Genomic DNA, 19,063 nt, shown 5'->3' with positions numbered 1-19,063 from the left:
TCGGAAGGTACCAAAGACCCTCTAAGGGCTCCTTTAGAATGGCAGGAAGCCCAGAGGAGGCATGTGACTCCCTTTGCTAAGCTTCCAAACAGAGGCATGGCGGATTTGGTGCGGGAAGTGCTGGGAGGGGCCGCAGGAGCCCTAGCACAGTGGCTGGGCTAATTTCCTGCCCAGCACGACCACTTTCCTGAGTATGCATCCCAGGATTCTTCCAATTTCTCAGGGGCTAGGGCAGGAAGCATCATCCCCACTTGCCTCGAGGACAAACTAAAGCCCACAGAGAGCCTTGCTGGGCATGGTTGTTGAGCTGAGTCAGGTCTGGGTGGGATAGGACCCAAGGGGAAGAGGTGGCTGGCCCCTCTAATGAGGGCCATCAGCTCTGGACAATTCAGCAAGGGGAAGTGGTACAAAGCAACGCACAGCGTGCGACATTGGGAAATGAGAACGATCTCATGCTGGTGTGTGCAACTAAGATGCAAGGTTGGGGAGGTATATGCTACTGGCAGAGAAAGGCTGGGGCTCTTCTGCTCTGGTGAGATTCCAAAGCTGGAAGTAACACTAATGCCGGACAGGAGAGGGTGGGTAAACACACATGATGAATCTTTAGGATGGAATGCTGTCCCATTGTTGGAAAATAATGCAGATCTGTGTGTAGGCAGGGAAGGACCTCCAAATTCCATTCAGTGAAAAAGAAAGTTGAAGGACTGTGTCTAGCATGTAACATTTCTGATAACAAAACGGATATGTGCATGTGTATGTACACACATTTATATTTGCATAGAAAATTGGTGGAAGGGCCCAAAGAGACGGGGAAGAGAGTTTTATTTATGAGAAGGGAGGTTCAAGAGAATGTCTGTTTTACTTTTTCTGTACATTTTTGATTTTTAAAAATGAAGTACTTTTTATACACCAACTTAAATCACACCTGTGCACAGAGCTTGGCCTCTGGAATAGGTAGATCTCAGTTGCAGTTCTGTGACTTTAGACAAATTATCCAACATTTCTGTGCCTTGGTTGCCTTATTTCTGAAGCTGAGATAGAATGCCTTAGGATTCTTAGGTTCTTGGATAACTAAAGGGAAGCAAGGGTGTAAGTCCTTGGCACCACATACACAGTGAGGACTCAGTAAGTATTCCTTAATGTTATCAATAGCTGAGGACAGATAGCCTTAAGGAATCAGGGGCTGGTCTCCTGACTGGTCCAGGAGATCTTTCTTTGATCCTCCATCAAGCAGGAGCCTGTGATGCAGAGGAATTTGCAAAAGCTGAAGAATCAAAAACACCTTTCAGGTCTATCCCTCACACTGGCTGTGTGTCCTTGGGCAAGTCACTTCCCTTCTCTGAATCTATTTCCTCGTCTGTAAGATGGAGAGAACAACAGAACCTATCTCACAGAGGGTGGTGCCATTAGAGATTGCATAGCTAGAGGGCTGGGCATGCCTTAGGTGCTTCATAGGAGGTTAAAACACGGTTGCAAGACTTGGTTAACCCTGCAGCCAGAGGAAGACTCATTGTCTCCCAAAGGGGCCAGTCAGTTTCTGGAGGAGAGCCCCAGGCCACAAGCCCAGGCTAGGCGTGAACAGAAGGCCCCATAAAGTTCCCTCCAAAGGATAATGTAATAATAATATACTTGGCAGCCTCTCACTGTGTCCCAGGTCTATCTGCTTTGTAGGACGTCCACTCGTGTGCCTTTATCCTAGCCTCCATGCAGTGCTCACCACATGGCAAGTATTCAACAAACATTGGCTGGATGATTGGATGGGTGGATGGATGTTCTATGTCTATTACCATATTTATTCTCATAATACTGTACATATACATGCACATACTGTTTTGTTATCAGAAATGTTGTATGTTATATATAGTTCTTCAGCTTACTTTTTCATCAGATGCTTGTAGCATACCTCCTCGTGAGTTGTGCCAACCGAAAATGTCTCCAGACATTTCCAAATGTGCCCTGGGTGCACATAACACTACTGCGTTGTAAGGAAGCAGGAATAGCTGCTGGGTGGGGTCTGCCACAATGCAGTATACTGTGACTCTTGTGTTGTAGTATTTGCTTTGGGTGCCAGGATGTAGCCCAGTGCCAAGTTTGGGGCTGCCCTCAGCATCTGTGAGGATGAGATGCTGTGGTGTGTATATCTGTGTGATAACCTGACTCCTGGCTTTGTTATTTTCCTACCCTTTTTTCCTTTAACAAGCTTCCCTTAATTACATATTTTGGCACTTTGGGAATTTGCTATTTTTGTAAGTATCTCAAATCTCCTGGTGGGCAACATCTGTATTTGTCTCATTCTTTTTGTTATAGTCCAGGCTACCACAGGGCCTGGCCCCATGTAGACTTTGATGGAGTCTAGATTATTTAGTGAATGAATGAATGGGAAGATGGATGGATGGATGAATGAATGAATGAATACATGAGTGGTTAGATAGGTAGATGGTTTGATAAATGGATGTAATATGTTGGTGGATGGATCGATGGATGGGACCAATGAATTAATGGTAATTGAGAAGTTTGGTAGGTGAGTAGATGGGTGGATGCAATAATGAATAGATGTGATGGATGAATGGGTGGGTATCATGGATGGATGGATGGGTAAGTAGATGGATGGGATGGATGGAGACATGTGGATGAATAAGTACCTGGGTAGGTGGGTGGATGGGTAGATGGATGAATGAGGTGATGAGTGGGTGGGTAGATGCAGAGATGAATATATGGATGAATGGGTGGTTACATGGATGGATGCACAGATGGGAAGGGTTGGGCTGGGCTGAGATAGCAGTACCTGTAAGTGCTCAGAGTGGGACGAGTAAGAAGATGGGGTGATTTGGCCACCGGTCAACAATCCTCCATCGGGGCACTCTGTTGTTCAAGTGCTAGATGAGCCTAATTTTTCCTGGGTGCATAGGCCTATTTCCTTTGACCAATGGCATTGGCCTCAAGCCAGATCACAGGCTATTGTCACAGGCTGTTGTTGGTTAAGTGTCCCTGCCACTTAAAGCTGTACAATGGTGGGCACTTAAACAATCTGATCCCCAACTCTTCATCCATCAAATTAACCTCGGTTGCGGTGAGGATTCCATGGGCTAGTGAAGGAGAAAATGTATCATAAACTATAAGGTGCTCTGTCTCCCTGAAGGGTGATGGACCCAAAGTTGGGTAGGACCCCAGATACTAGAGGACTGTGGGGTTGTGTCGGGTATCAAGCACGCTCTTCCCACCCTTCATTCGCAAAATACAGCCTCCCTCACCCTTCCCTCCTTTCTCCCTCGTCCACGTCATCTTCCCATCTCACCTCGACTTCAATTTGATCCCCCTATGGGTTCAATGGATCACAAATCTGGCTGCAGATGGGAAACTTTTAAAAATTGACATATTTTGGGTCAGTTGGAGACCAGAAACCATTGCCTTATTTTGCCTCATTTTATAAAGGGAGGCTATGGGTACCCAGAGTGCCTCTTGTCTCTACCTAGAAGGTTTCTGCATTCATTAATTCATTGTTCACTTGTTCATTTCTTCAACAAATTACTGGGGACTTGCATAGAGCCCAGTAAGGTGGGGTAGACAGACAAACCAGCAGCAACCAAAGACAGAGTGCCATGATGGGGACGAATAGGGCACTATGGGAACACAAAGTGACTTAGGAGGAGGGGAAGGGGTCACAGACCTCTGACCCTGGGGGAGAGGACTGATATTTAAGCTGGAACCTGAAGCTTTAGCGGGACTCCGCCAGAAGAAGAGAGGGAGGAGGAACAGCATATGCAGAGGCCCAGGGCCTGGCCACCGACTGCACTGATTTTTCTTACACTTGACTGCAGCTAATTCCACCCTTATTCAAAGTATCTTGGGACTTTTCTGATTGTTTTATGAATGGTTTATCTTGGTTAATAAGATTATGAGATGCTTAAGTGCAGGACCTATGCCTTCCATTTCTTCTGCCTCACATGCCTCCAGCATAAGGTAGGCCTGTGACGAAGTAGGAATATTTTTCCGTTTAACCCCGTTCTATATAAAGAACAGGAGCTGGCTACTCTATGTTTTCTCTATTTAGTCTTTGCAATGACCTGTCAAGGTGGAAAGTATTATCCCCATTTCAGAGCCAGGTCATTGAGAGGCAGAGTTGTTAAGTAAGTTTCCCTGCACCACACGGCAAATGAGTGGTGAAAATCTCTTCTGATAGCAAACCCTCGTTCTCTTGCCTATACTGTTACCTCGGGTAGCAGCATCTGAAGGGCTGTGTGTAACAGCGTGGTTAGCGGCTCGGACTCTGGCGCCAGACTGCATGGGCTCAAATTGCCATCTACCAGCTATGTGGCTTGGGTAAAGTAATTTCTGTCCCTCAATTGCTTCATCTGTCTAATGGGCTGATAATAATATCATCCACTTCATAGGGCTGTGAAATTAAATGAGGTTAACATCTGTAAAGTGCTAAGTGTCTGGCACTTAGAAAGTGTTGTGTACAATTTAATTATTGTCGTTGTTATTGTACCTACTGTGTGAAACAGATAGAATACTTGCTACGTACTAGGCATTATTTAGCTGTTTGGAACAATTAGAATGAGGGATAGGTAACTGGTAACAGCATGCAACTGGCTGGCCGGAGAGTCAGGACGAAGCTTGGTTGCAAGCTTTCCAGTGCACGCAGGTGCCTGGGGTCTGCTCGTGGGGACTAGTCCGTGATCGGGGCCTGTGAGAGGCAAATGAGAGGCATGGGGATGGGAGGGGACAGCCTGCGCTGGCCACAGACCTGGGGAATGGCTCTGGCCCCTGTGTGTGGCCTCTCTCTAGTCTTTCTCCTGCCAGCTCTGCCTCCTCTTCTGAGAAACAGAGGCCTGTGCCTGGGTCAGTGGTCATCACACAGTATTCTCCGGGAGCCAGGAAAGATGCTGCAACCAGAGAAGCTCCAATTTTGACTTCTGACTGAAAATTTAATGAAAGGATCCGTGGTTCAAAACTGTTCAGAGAACCAGAGGGCCAGACCAGGGTGTTGGAAACTGCCGTCTCGACCCATTAATGGGACACATGATTTACTGGGTTGGATTATTTAGAGCCATACTAGCTAATGTGATGAACAAACCCGAAATGTAAGTTACAAGCTTATTTACCTCTGTCACATAGTCACTCAGGATCCCAGAAGTGACCGTGGCCCGTAGTGACATTTATCACTTCTACTCACATTCTGTTGGTGAGAACTTGTCACATGGCCTGGGCCAAGTGCGGAGGGTCCTGGGATACGTCCCTAGCAGGCAGCTGTTTCCAGGAATAGCTCTAAATTAGGGAAGGGGAGCATGAATTTGTCGGTATACCGTTGACCACTTCTGCCATGAGGTCGTGTATAGGCACACTCGCATACACGCACACAGTCAAATGTATATGACAGACGTGGATGTCAATTTTCACAACAAATATTTTAATTAAAAAGTGCACACAGAGATACATGGATAGTGACAAAGCAAATGTGACAGGATGCTACCAGTTGGTGAATCTGGTGAAGGATACGTGAGTGCTCGCTGTACTATCCAGTCAAACTTTAGGAGGTTTGACATTTTTCAAAGTGACATGTTGGGGAAAATGTAATTGTTCAAATTTGTAAGACTAATAAATAGTATAAAATAAGACACACATAGAATTTAATTTAGGCTTAAGAGTTTTGAACTATAAATTTAATATAGGAATTGGTAAATTTTTTCTATAAAAGACCAGATAGTATATATTCTAGGCTTTGCAGGCCAGATGGGATCTGTGGCAACTACTCAGCTCTGCTCTTGTAACACAAAAGCAGCCATATGCAGTAAATAAATGAATGGGTGTGGCTGTAGTCCAATAACACTTTATTTACAAAAACAGGCAGTGGGCCAGCTTTGGTCCTAGGGTTGTCGCTTATTGACTCTTGCTGTAATATATCAAATATATTTTTTAAAGATTTGATTTTATTTTTAGACAGTGGGGAAGGGAGGGAGAAAGAGATGGAGAGAAACATCAATGTGTGGTTGCCTCTCACATACCCCCTCCCGGTGACCTGGCCTGCAACCCAGGCATGTGCCCTGACGGGGAATTGAACTGGTGACCATTTGGTTCACAGGCCGGTGCCAATCCACTGAGTCACAACAGCCAGGGCACAAATGTTATTTTTTTTTAAAGCCTTTGAAACACACGTGTTTGGTTTGAGGCAGATACATTATTCCTATAGTGCAGGTCAACAGAACTCATAAGAAATTACAGATCAGTGGCATCCAAGCTGTTAGGGACCCATATCTGTTAATGTTTTCTCACTGTGCTGGACAAAATAATTTTAGCACATTTGCTGTTCACATAATCAACCGGTTTCTTTTATTTTCATTCTTTGCCTTTTCTTGCATAAAAAATATGCTACTTAAAAGTATTTTTATTACAGTATAATGTTCATCAGAAAAGAGCATGAGTTATATATAAAAAATAGATTAATACAATTTCACAAAGATGACCATATTTTTTAATGAAATAAAATAGAACAGAAAGCATAGTTCACATCCTGTACTAAGAATACATTTTGCATGTGTGAGACTTTGTTTCACTTCTGTCCATTCATGGATGTGTGCTGAGGGTTGGGATGCTTACTATGGCCGTACACATATTAACTCTTTATCTTCACAATGGCCCTGTGAGGTGGGTACCGTTATTGTCAGCCCCACTTTACAGATGAGAAAATGGGGGCACAGAGGTTGAGTCATTCAGCGAAAGCGAAAGCGACGTAGGCGTTAAGAGACGATGCTGGGGTTCCAGCCCGGGGGGTGGGCTCCAGGGTCTGTATTCTCTTGACTACCACTTTCGTTGCCGCTGAATGTAAAGTGTGTGATGTAGAATGTGTTACGTACTGAGGGTCATGATATAAATGATTTAAAAGCCACTGGACAGATTTTTCCAAAGGTTGTTTATAGACCTAAAAATAGCATACTTGTCCTTTGGTGTACCCACAGGGTACAGGCACCAACTTTAGGATGTACGTGGGCAAACCCTTCTAAATCATATTGAATTTGTTTTACTGTGTGTTAGAAAAATTTAGGATTAGCATATTAAAGCATTAGTATAAGAATCCTCTCAAAAATTCATGTCTTCAAAAGAAGGAAAAATATTGAGTAAATAGGTAGATATGGTAAAAATCATAAAGAGGAATATAAGTGCCTGGGGCTTTGGGGTCAGACATTGAACTTGGCATCAGAAGGCCCAGACATGGGTCCTGGCTCATTCACTTCCTACCCCCAGTTTATCTGATCACTTACATAGTTGTTCCTGCGGGCCAGGCACTGTTCTAAACACTTTGTAAAACTCAGCTCCATCAGCCTCGCAGCTGCCCATTGAGGTGGGTACTGTCAGCATACCCATTTCTCAGAAGAGGTAACAAAGGCTCTGAGAGGTTGAATAACCTACTCCAAACCACACAGCCCCCGAGAGACAGAGCTAGGATTCCAACCCAGGTATCGTATTAATAAGGGCAATAGTAGCTGATGCAGCAAGCCACCCCCAAATGTGAGATAGAAGAGTTATCTCCTTCACACTTCTGTCCTTCCAGCCAAGATGAAAGGAATGTCTTTCATCTGGGCTGGAGACCGGGTTTTATTTTAACCACCACACGCCACTGGGGTTGAAAACGCCAGCTCTGCTTACCTCTCAGGATTGCTCTGCAGATCACGGGATGGTTGCAAGAGTCTTCTGCAAACTGCCAACGGCTTCACTGAGTATAAAGTGTCAGTATTATTGCTATCTTGACCAATACTTAGAGTGTTACTGTGAAGATTAACTGAGATAACACAGGGAAAGGCCTTCCTTAGTTCCTGTACAGAAGACATCAGCTGTCAATCACAGTAATGACAGTGACATAGTTATGCAAATGAAAACAATGCATATTGACTTATCTCCAAATTGGTAAATGGTTTATAGCGTCTTCACTGTTAGCAAGTAAACATATTGTATCTAAGACTGAAAAGTCAAGAAGTAGCAGCTTAACCATGATACCTAGAAAAAAAAGGGGGGGGGAATCCCCAGTGACAATAGTTGCAAGTACTTGCCTCTGGGTGGTGGCCCTCAGGTTCAGGAGAGAGTGGCCAGCAACCACTGCTATAGAGTATCAGCGTGGTAGAAGTCTTTGGGTTTTTTTTTTCAATTGTGTGCCTATACAGCTCTGATAAAATTTTTGAAAAAAATTTTAAATTAAAAAGGAAAAGGGAGGAATTAACTACTATTTCAAACACAAGTGTACCAGAAAACAAGAGTCGTGGGACGGAAAGCCACAGAGGGCAAAAGCAGAGTTAAAGTGAGAGGAGAAATTCAGGATACAATCGTGTTTAAAGTTCCTGCCGAACATCTCCCAAAAGCTTGTATCATGCTGAGCAGGAACCCGAACTCTTTCCCCTGGCCTAACCGTCCCCCTGGGAACTCAGCCTGCCCCCCGTCTTTCTCCCTTTTGCTCACTCTACGTCAGCCAGCCGCACTATCCTTCAATCAAGCCAAGCACATTCCTGCCCCAGGGCCTTTGTGCTTGCTATCCCCTCTGCCAAGAACACCCTTCCTCCTGATCTTCCCATACCTGATTTCTTCTCATAGTTTGGATCTTAGCTCCAACTATGACCCAAACTATGGCTTTCCTTGACTACCCAGATCTCAAGCTGACCCACCTCTACCCATCACTGTTAGCCTCTACAACAGGGGTGTCAAACTCATTTTCACGGGGCAGGGGCCACATCAGCCTCTCAGTTGCGTTCAAAGGGCCGAATGTAGAGCTCCTTGCCCCTAGTTAAGGAGTAGTTACATTTATACAGTCCTAAAATTACATTTGGCCCTTTGAAGGCAACTGCGAGGCTGATGTGGCCCCCGCCCTGTGAAAATGAGTTTGACACCCCTGCTCTACAACACTGGAATCTGGTGCATTCCTTGATCTGTTTATCGTTTGTCTCCTCTACTACAGTGTAAGTTCCATCGCAGCAGGGAATTTGGCTGTCATCTTCCCTGCTATATCCTCAGCATGCAGAACAGTGCCTGGCACACAGTAGGCACCCCGTAAATATTTGCAGAATGAGCAAATACAGGTGGGGAGAGCCGAATCAGTATGCTGAGTGGCTGGACGGTCCAGTGGCATAGGGAGGAAGCTGCAGCCTCTGCCTGGGCCCTGCCCTGGGTAAACAGGCCTCCCTCTGCCCAGACAGCCACTGTTTGAGAACTGTCTGCCGTGGGACCGGCTAGGCCTGGGCTGCCACACCACCAAGGCCCCAGGATTCCCTGGGACACTCAGCAGAGGCAGCCACACCTCAGGGAAAGCTTGTGAAAGAACAGGTGAAAAAGTTATCCAAATAGGCATGAGGAAGGGCCGAGAAGGTGGTGAGATAGAGAGAGCAATTGGCCCTTCCTGGGCAGAGGCCAGAGGAGCTGGAGGGAGGCCCCGGCACACCCAGTGGGCACCTTCCCAGGCAGGGCCTGGCCTCCAGGCTGGACCTCCAGGATCCAATTCTGGTCCTGGCTCCGGTCCTGACTTTCAGAGGGATATCAGGCACTTGTTACCTCTGGGCCTCAGTTTCCTCCCCTACAAACCAAGGGACCCTGGGCCAATCAGTGATTTACAAAATTAAAAAAAAAAAGAAGAAGAAGGCAGTGGCATTCATTCTTCAAACAAAACCATACCCGGAAGCCAATTCACAGGAATGGAACAATGGAGGTGGTGGGGTTAAAGGAAGTGTGGAGGTTCAGGATGCTGCACCCCCCTGCAGGGTTCTTCAGTGTGGTGAGGTAGAAGGGAGCGTAGCCAGAGTGGGGCATCTGGAGTCTCATAATCAAACACAGACCCAGGTTCAGGCCCTGCAGTGTGGTCTTAGGCAATTTACTCCGCCTTTGCAAGCCTGGGCTTCCCGTGTCCGAATCTGGCATCATCACACTCAGTGTCTGCTTCCTGGTATCACGTTCAGCACGGAGCCTGGCACCTTGCAGATTCTCCATAAGAAAATATTTAACCACTCTGAACCTCAGTTTCCTCCTCTGTAAGACACGGTCAAGGTCTTAAAGGAGATTAGAGGTTGAGATTCAGCCTACCCAGTTGTTTTTAAATAAAATTTGAATTGACAATTAACTTTTAAAAATCCCAGCTGCCAGCTTCTTTCAAAGTTGTTAGTTCTAGCAACACTGGTTCCCCATCCCTCTGAGGCAAAACTGCCCTGGAGCTAACTTAGACCTGGTGCGCTTTCTCTAATTTGCCACAGGCCCCACCATTCTTTAGCATCCCTATACTGAAGGTACATTAATGAACAGGACATTATGTTTGCTATGTTGTTTTCCTTATACTAAAGTGTGAGATGTGATTATACCCCATCCACTTATTTCTGTTCCTGGGCACTGAGGGCACATGAGTGTGGGACCCTTGCTTTAAGGCCAGCTCATTATTGAGCTCATTATTTGTGGGAGCAATCTATTTCCTAGATTTATATTATTGTTTTAATGTGACTACTAGAGCATTTAAAATTATGTATGCCCTGGCCAGGTGGCTCAGCTGGTCACCAAAATGTGGCAGGTTTGATCCCAGGTCATGGCACATACCTAGGTTGTGGCTTTGATCCTGGGTCAGGCCCATACGGAAGGCAGCTGATGGATGTTTCTCTCTCACATAGATGCTTCTCTCTCTCTCCCTTTCTCTTTCTCTAAAATCAATAACTATATCCTCAGGTGAAGATTAAAAAATATGTAAAATTATGTATGTTTCTCATATTTCTGTTGGACACTGCTGTTCTGGCCCCTTGGATTCTACAGTACTGGCCAAGTTCATTGCTAATGCATCCTGCCTCCATTTCCCATTCTGAATAGACCAGTCCTAGCCAAACCCCCTGGGCTGCTGTCGCTGACTGGGTCTTTTCCCCACTCTACGTTTATCTCTTTTGTCCCCATCCTGGTCGTCTCCCTGTCTGTCAGGAGGACCCAGGCTTCAGAACTCCAGGCCTGCCTTCTGAAATTCTCCACTTAGGCAATCTCACCTCCCAGCCCCCTTCTTGCAGCCATTGTGTTTTCCTTATCAGACATTCACATAAGACAATAGTCTATGTGAGACTTAAATTCCTACCTATTCTTCTGTCTCCAGCCTGCTGGATTTACCCCAAATCCAGTGCTTTGTGGGGCGGAGTTGGGGTGGGTGGAGGGAGGCAAGTCATAGTTTTTCTAGGGATAAGGTAGACTGAGTTTGGGGGAGGGACATAGATCCTTCTATAGTAAAGAAGCTGATTGTTTTTGGAGGAGATAATGTCCACAGCCTTTCTGGGGAGAGGAGAGAATCCTGAAGGATTTAGGGAGCTGGGAGGAAGACGAATGGGGATGAAGACTGCCCTTCCAATGGAGAGGCTTCAGTTGGTCATGGCTGAGAACTTGTGTGGCAGGGTCAGGGTGACTTGGGTTAGAGTCATGCAAGGCGAATGACCTTGCCCAGGTGACTTTCCCTCTGACCCTCCGTCTCCTCTTCTGTAAAGTAAGGGTAAGAATAGACTGATTCGAGCACAGTGCTTTGTACAGAGGTGCTCCATAAATGCTGGCTATCGCCATACCTTTCGAAAAAGGGCCACAGGGGCACGTGGAGTAAATTTAAATTTTTTGTATTTTGCTTCTGTGCATTTTTGTAATTCTTCTCCCACAAACCTGCTTTCAGTTAAATAATAAAAAGTTAATTGAGAGAGAAGGAATAAGTGGAAATGTTTTCCCAACTCTGGGCTCCAACATGGGATTTTTAGAGCTGGAAGCAGGTAAGAGAGCTTAGAGTCTGAACTTCACACATCCATCTGATATCCCAATAAACTGAGGCTCCAAGAGGAAAGGTGACTGGGCCAAAGTCATACAGCAAGCTAGTGGCAGAGCCAGAACTAGAATGGCGACTGAGATTTGTAAGGGAACTCGGAGGACACTAGGTCAACCTTTCCCGAGGCGAGATCACTCAGACAAGAAGGATTCTGCTGTTAGACGCTAGATTGAAGAGAGCTGTACCAGTTTCATTACCAGAGAACTTCTCAGAGCCCTGAACACACGACAGTGCCTCGGGCACTTCAACAGAGGCCTCCCGTGTGCCCGCAGCAGTTCATCGCGGAGACCCCTGCGAAATGGTATCACCCGTTTAAGCTCTCCCTGCCCCGAAACAGAGAGATGCTAGACTTAGATACATTGTTAAATTGTTTTAAAAGAACTTTATAGATATGTTGCCTAGTAAGGTTTTACTAGTTATAGTACCAAATTGTCTGTTACTGGTATATAGAAAGACAGTACATTTTCTCCTTAATTTCTCCTTTTTTTCCAAAGCAAAAAATATTACAAACAGGCAGAAAAGGATAGAGAACACTGTTGTGAGTTCTGGCGTACCCATCGCTCAGTTTCGTCGACTCCTACTGCAGGACCACGTTTCCACTGGGCTCCCATTTTGTTTTAACGAGAAATGAAACATTACACTTAGAGTTGAAGGCCCCGAGCCCCGCCATCCTCCTCAGCGGTGAGCACTGCCAACGTCTGGTGCTCCTCACTTCCAGACATGTTTTTGTACTCTTACTATACCTGGCCACACAAACACTGTGTGATATTATTTTGCATATCTGGGGAATTTATTCAAAGGGTATGTTGTATGTGCCCTGCAGCAACTTCCTCTTATTCACTCGCACGATAGCTTTTTGCATCTTCCCCCGCTGATGATGTACAAGCAGCACTAGGTTACTCATTTCAAATGTGCGTGATGATCCCAAGCGTATTTATTCTGGTTTTTGACAATGCAGTTGGTGCCCGTGCCTCACTATTTTAAACAATGAATGCCGTGAAGAACACTGTTATACTTGGGGTGAGAGTTTCTCTAGAGAAGGTGTAGGAACTGAATTTCTGGATCTCAGGAAGGGGGCATCTTTGCTTTGGTGAGATGTCGGTGAATTGCTCACCACTAACATGTCATTTGGGAGGGGCTCTTTTGTCATTGGTGCTTCCTCTGTGAGTCCGCTGGTTCCTATCCTTTGCCCACTTTCCTAATGCATTATTTACCTTTTCTTATCAGTTTGAAGGAGTTATTTATTCTCGATACAGATCCTTTTTCAGTTGTATTTGTGGGAAATACCTTTGATCAGTCAGTAGCTTGTCTCTTCACTCTTTAGAGAATCTTTTGTTACACTAAAGTTTTTAACTGTAATGTAGCGATTTCAGTTGAATAATAAAATAAAGGTCATTAAATTTAATAATCATTTCCATTATGGTTTGCACTTGTATTTTACCTATAAAATCTTGCAGGGCCTCAGATCATAAAACTATTATGCTAAATACTTCCTATTAAATTGTCTTTTTATTTTTCATACTTAGGTCTTTATTCCATAGGAATTGATTTTTGTGCATCGTATGAAATAGAGATGCTGTTCTGTTTTTCTTCAGATGGACAAACAATTGGCCCAGCACCATTTATTAGGTAGGACATCCTTTCTTGACTGATACGCAAAGCCAACTGCTTTTGTCTCCCATTTTCAAATGTATGTAGATCTGTTTCTAGGCTCTCTATATTGTCCCACTCACCTATCTCTAGTAGCCGCATTAAAAAAGAAAAAAAAAAAACTGTTTTAGCCCTGGCTGTGTAGCTCAGTTGGTTAGAGCATCGTCCCAATATGCCTCGGTTGTGAGTTTGATCCCTGGTCAGGGCACATAAAAGAAGCAACCCATGAATACATTAAATAAATGAAACAAAAAATTAACATCTCTCTCAAATTGATTTTTTAAATGTTTTAAAAAATTATACCTTGTTTTGTCAGTTGGCAAAAAATACATTTTTGGGTGTGCCATGGAATTTTAGCAATTAATTCAATTTATGTGTGCCATGAGATGAAAAGCGTTGAAAATCGCTGGGCAGCTGCCGCTCAGTAAAATCTCTAGAAGTTTGCCACGTTCCCTGCCATTGAAGCAGCCCTCCCCACCCACACTGTCCTGGTGATTTTCTTCTAACCGATGGGGAGCGTTTTTCTTTCCTCTTCCCTGAGTTCAGACATTTCCCCAAATCCACCTGGATCTGGGTCTGTCATTATTGCTCAGCGAACTTATGATACTGGTGTTTCATTTGGTAGTAATAACGCATCCTTCTAAAATAAACCTACGTTAAAGTGAGTGAGTTGATGTTAAGAAAAATGTTAACAGCATAAGTGGTTTTCAGATATGACCATATGACCCAAATGTAATGGTCGTAGGAACATCAGTGAAGCTTTGGAAAGACTATGTTCCGTCAGGATAGGTGAGGCTATCCCACAAGAACCAAAAATGGCATCAGTCTCAGGGGCTAACACAGCGGATGGTTATTGCTCACCTGCGGTGCTTGCGCTGCATGGGTCAGCAGGGGGCTCTTCTCATCCTGGTCACTCCATATCTATCCTTGGTTCTACAGTGACCTCAGCACTGGCTCTTAAACCTCCTGCCCGGGTGGGACACAGATTGTTTCTGTTCACATTTCATTGGCCAAGACAAGTCACATGGTCACATCCAACTTCAGAGAAGGCAAGAGAGTGTCAATCTGCCATGTGCCTGAGAGGAGAGAAGTGGAATTGTTGAGAACAGCTCACAGAGAGACCATGAGTAGGAGAGCCCGAAAGATGGGTCTAGAAAGGTAGACCAAGTCGGGAAAGGTAGACTCACTGGATTGTTCCGTCTCAGCACCTGTTCTCAGAGAAGGGACTCTGGTCAGCGGGCGAAGACAATCTGGCACCCCTGTTCTGTTAAGCTGATACTTCTCCCAGTCAGCACCTCAGGATTCATTTTGATTGGGATGCTGTTATTTTATCAGCAGGTTTAGCTGAACTCCGTGGTCAGCTTTTGTTTCTTCCCTGAAGGTAGATGAGGCAGTTGGGGCTTTGGCTGAGCTAGGATTTGGTTCCTTCACTACTTTGAAGAGATATCCAGGGATGGGTAATTGGAAAGGAGGGAAATTCAAGGGTAGGGTTCAAGGGAGAAGGGAGCCTCACCCAGCGCTTGGTTATCTGGTTATCAGGGAGGCTTCCTGGAGGAGTTTTTGAAGTGGGTTCTGAGGGCTCGGTGCATCAGAAGCAGTGGAAGCTCATTAAATGTGTGACGACTGGGCCCGCTGTTGACCCTGGAGCCTTGAGGTGGGACCTGAGGGATTTGGACTTTTAACAATGACCGCAAATGATTCTTACGGACACTGAAAAGTGAAACAGACTGAATTTGGGGAAGAAAATTTCCTCTAAGGCTAGAGATTTAACACAAGTGTTCTCAACCAGGGGTAATTTTGAACCCTAGGGGACATATGGCAATGTCTGGAGATAATTTTGGTTGTCACACCTTGAGGGGTGAGTGCTAGTGGCATTTAGCTGGTGGAAGCCAGAGATCCTGCTAAGTGTTCTGGAATGCACAGGACAGTCCAGCCCCTACGACAAGAATTATTTAGCCCAAGATGTCAATAGTGCCAAGGTCAAGAAACCCTGGTTAACCAGAGTTGAACCCTTCCGAATGTAGGGGCACAACTTATTTTTAATCTTCTCTCTTTATTTTATTTTCCACATTTTCTGCTATAAGCATAGGATCCTTTTCACTGAAAAGCACAGTATGTACCAAGCACTTCATGCACGTTATATGGGTTTCTCCTCAAAAATCTTTCTGTCATGCATCCAATAAGTATCTGTTAAGCACCTGTTATGCATTTAATTTTAAACTGTTCAAGATGTGGGGTGCCCCCTTGGGGATACAACAGACAGGGATCCTGTCCTTAATGGGGGTGGAGGAGATGTGTAAAGGCCCTGAGACAGGAGAGAAAAGCTAAAAAGAACTGAAAAAAAAAAAGCTGGTGAGGTTGCAGGCATTGGGGTGCGGGTGAGTGAAATGAAATTGGGTCGAAGATACAGAGATACAGAAACAAGGTTAGGTAGGCCTCGCAGTCCCTGGGAGCTGTGAATTTTGAGTTTTGTTATAAATGCATAGGAAACTGACAGGGATGTCCCACCTTTGGCATCTCTGGGCCACACTGGAAGAAGAAGAGTTGTTTTGGGCCGCACATTAAATGCATTGTGACACATAATCGCACACACACAAATCTCATAATGTTTTAAGTAAATATATGATTTTGTGTTGGGCCACATTCATAGCCAACCTGGGCCGCAGGTGGCCTGTGGGCCACAGGTTGGACACCCCTGAGTGTGTAAAAGTTTAAGGAAGGTAGGGACCTGATGCAATCCCTTGGTACAAGATCATCTGTGGCCCCTGGGTGAAGAGCGGGTATGGGATCCAAGCAGAGGAACAAGAGAAGTGAATGGACAGACTTTTACAGACCCGCAGAGGTGATGGTGATGTGGGCATGGCTGGAAGTGGTGGAGAGAGCAAGATGGCGACAAATTGAGGTGCTGTTGGAGGTGGCAAGAACTGGATTTCTGGTGAGTTGGGAGGGAGAGGAAGAAGGACACAAAGATAGTGACTTCTGGGATTTGGGCTGGAATAACTGAGATGCAGATGGGATGATGGGACATGACGATTAAAATAGGTATTATTATTAATATGCTCTTTTAAAGATGGAGGAAGGGAAGTGCATTGTCCTACTCCACAAAGCTAGTAGTGGACTCCAACTTAGGTGTGTCTAACTCCAAAGAGCATGCTTTCCCCGGTCTCCCAGACCCACACATTACTTATTATAGTAATGATATCATGACATATTAAGATATATAAATGCCCTTGAATGCAAACGAGGGATCCCTCACGGAGCCAGCACAAAGCCTGGGGTTGGGGCTATAAATTTCGTAGATGGTGGAACTGCAGCGCGGTACCGGCCTTGGGGAAACAGGTTTTAAAATCTTGTGTTCTGATTGGTGTAGTGGCCAGGTGTTGGTGTAGGACTGGAGGGAAATTAATTTGTCCCTAACTAAACCCAGTGAGTTGTGTTGAGCTGTCATTCACTGAGTTGGGAGAGACAGTCCGTCTCGGCCTGTGATTGGTGGGATTGTAATGTAACCCTCACAGTGATTGGTGAACCCCGTGTGGTTATTTAAAGGTTTCTGAGAGCCCGTTCCTGTATTGGCCACTAGGAGGAGCCCAAGATGCTTAACGCACCGCGTCACGGCATCTCTGGACTGCTTCCTGCTGGATGCCCTCGAGCTTTCCGCAGCGCTCGAGGGTAACCACTGGATAGGTGGCCACGCTCCTCTGCACAGCCCCTGCGGTCCCTTCCTCTGGCTCTTACCCCTGCAAAAGGGATTTGCTGACCGAGGGGTGGGACTGCATGTAGTTCACGATGCTTTGTGCAGGCTCAGAACCAAATTACAAAATAAGTTCGCTGTGCAAAACTAGTGAGAGTCAGCAGCCCCCTCCTGCTGCCGCTCCTTCTGCCTGCTTCCGAGCCCTTCTCTTAAGAGTAACAGCCTCCACAGTGCCCTTTGAGATCCTCACAGGACTTTTACAAAGTAGCATGTCACTGGAGCTTAGAACTGTCCCACGAGGCGGAGATCACCCTATGCTGGGATGCCCCCTACTGTGCCCAGGGTGCTACAACATCCAGTATTTGAAATTCTCCTATAAAAAAAAAATAATAATTGCTTGTTTACTGTATGTTTCCACCATGCCTCCTCACCAAAGCTGTGTGAGTGAGGGAATAGGATGGCCAGATCCAATATAGAACAGCCAGTTACACTTGAACTTGAGGATAAACAACAAAAGTGTTTTAAGTATAAGTATGCTCCATGCATTATTTGGTACATACTTATACTAAAATAATTATTCACTGTTTATTTGAAGTTCAAATGTAATGAGTCATCCTGTATTTTTATTTGCTGAAACACCCACAACAGTGCACATGGAAGGTGCTGAATAAATGTCGAATGATTGGATGGACGAATTCCTTCACTCACTCATTTATTCCTTCATTCACTCACCCAGCCCATTGTATTAAGTGCCAGCTGGGTATTGAGAATGTAAGGGTGAAGCAGGAGAAGGCAGATAAATAACCAGTAGCCACCACTGGATTAAACTTCGATGATGTAAAGCGCTGGGGACTATGGGAGCTCAGAGGAGGAGCCTGGACCCTGCGCAAGCCAGCAGGGCTGCCCAGAGGAGAGGATGAAGATGGGACTTAGAGGATGAGGATTTGAAAAAAGAGGTGTGAGAGCAGATCTGTGCAGACGGCCTGGCATGTGCAAAGGCCGGAGACAAGGTGAGGCTGCGAGATTCTGAAAGCTGCCTCGTGGCTGGGGCTGGCAGGCAGAGGTGCAGTTTGATGGGGCTCAGAACGAGGTGAGGGGACTCACATTCACTGAGCATCAGTACTGATCAGTCGGGCACAGTCGTGGTTGTGCCCACTGTACAGATGAGGAAACTGAAGCTCACAGAGGTGAAATGCCTGGCCTAGGTTTACAGTCTGAGTGGGAAAAGCCTGGCTTCAGACTTAGGTCTGGCAGACTCTGAAGCCTGCACTCTTCTGGAAAAGCTTCTGAGTTAAGGATTGTCACCCCAACTGGAGGAGGAAACTAAGGCTCAGAACCGTGACAGGGCCCCCCTGTGAACACGGCTCTGTCCAGTTTAACAGGAGAACACAGGTGGCATGAGGGTGTGGTTTATTTCACACCCGCTCCAGAGAGACAACAGGAAGCCCGGGGCAGGACCCAGGAGTCCAGGCCACTATCTCCTATCCCTGTCTGAGTTGGGTCTCTAGGACCCCCTCGGTGACCCCTGTGGCTAATTCCTCTCATGGGTCCTGGGCAGGCCTGCAGTTTCCGTGGAGACCGCCTCCCACCATCCCTGAAATCTCATTGTGACCAGTATTAAGAGATTAACTCTGCCCAGCAGCCCTTGCAGGGTCTTGGGTGCCAGGGTGGCAGCGGGAGCTGCATCAAGGAAGAAGAGGCCACCCACTGTGCAAGGCCCCATAGCACCAGGAGGACGATGTCAGACTGGGGCCAGGGCTTCCCCTGGGACCCGCCAGGTATGGTCCCGACTCCACATCTAACCAGAGAGGAGGACAGGGCGGTGGGGGACAGACACAGGACCAAGGGAAGGAGTCTAGATTTTGGGGCAGTTAGAAACCTTGCACCCCTAAGCCCCCACCCCGGGAAGGCCCAGTGTCCTGATG

General features: G+C 45.9%; 1 protein-coding gene and 1 long non-coding RNA gene across 5 annotated transcripts in view; one reads left to right on the top strand and one right to left on the bottom strand.

Annotated features, from left to right (window-relative positions):
- HNF4A (hepatocyte nuclear factor 4 alpha) overlaps positions 1-19,063 on the top strand; it is a 53,932-nt gene that overhangs the window by 250 nt on the left and 34,619 nt on the right. The gene's annotated exons all lie outside the window — the stretch shown is intronic.
- LOC123479625 (uncharacterized) overlaps positions 1-19,063 on the bottom strand; it is a 52,518-nt gene that overhangs the window by 28,853 nt on the left and 4,602 nt on the right. The window contains exon 2 of the long non-coding RNA XR_006655289.2: positions 14,309-14,523. This is a non-coding gene — a long non-coding RNA (uncharacterized lncRNA). The remainder of the gene's footprint in view (positions 1-14,308; positions 14,524-19,063) is intronic.

The sequence above is a fragment of the Desmodus rotundus genome, chromosome 6, assembly GCF_022682495.2.
Source record: "Desmodus rotundus isolate HL8 chromosome 6, HLdesRot8A.1, whole genome shotgun sequence".
Lineage (NCBI taxonomy): Eukaryota > Metazoa > Chordata > Mammalia > Chiroptera > Phyllostomidae > Desmodus > Desmodus rotundus.
This window is presented reverse-complemented; position numbering and strand designations above follow the sequence as displayed.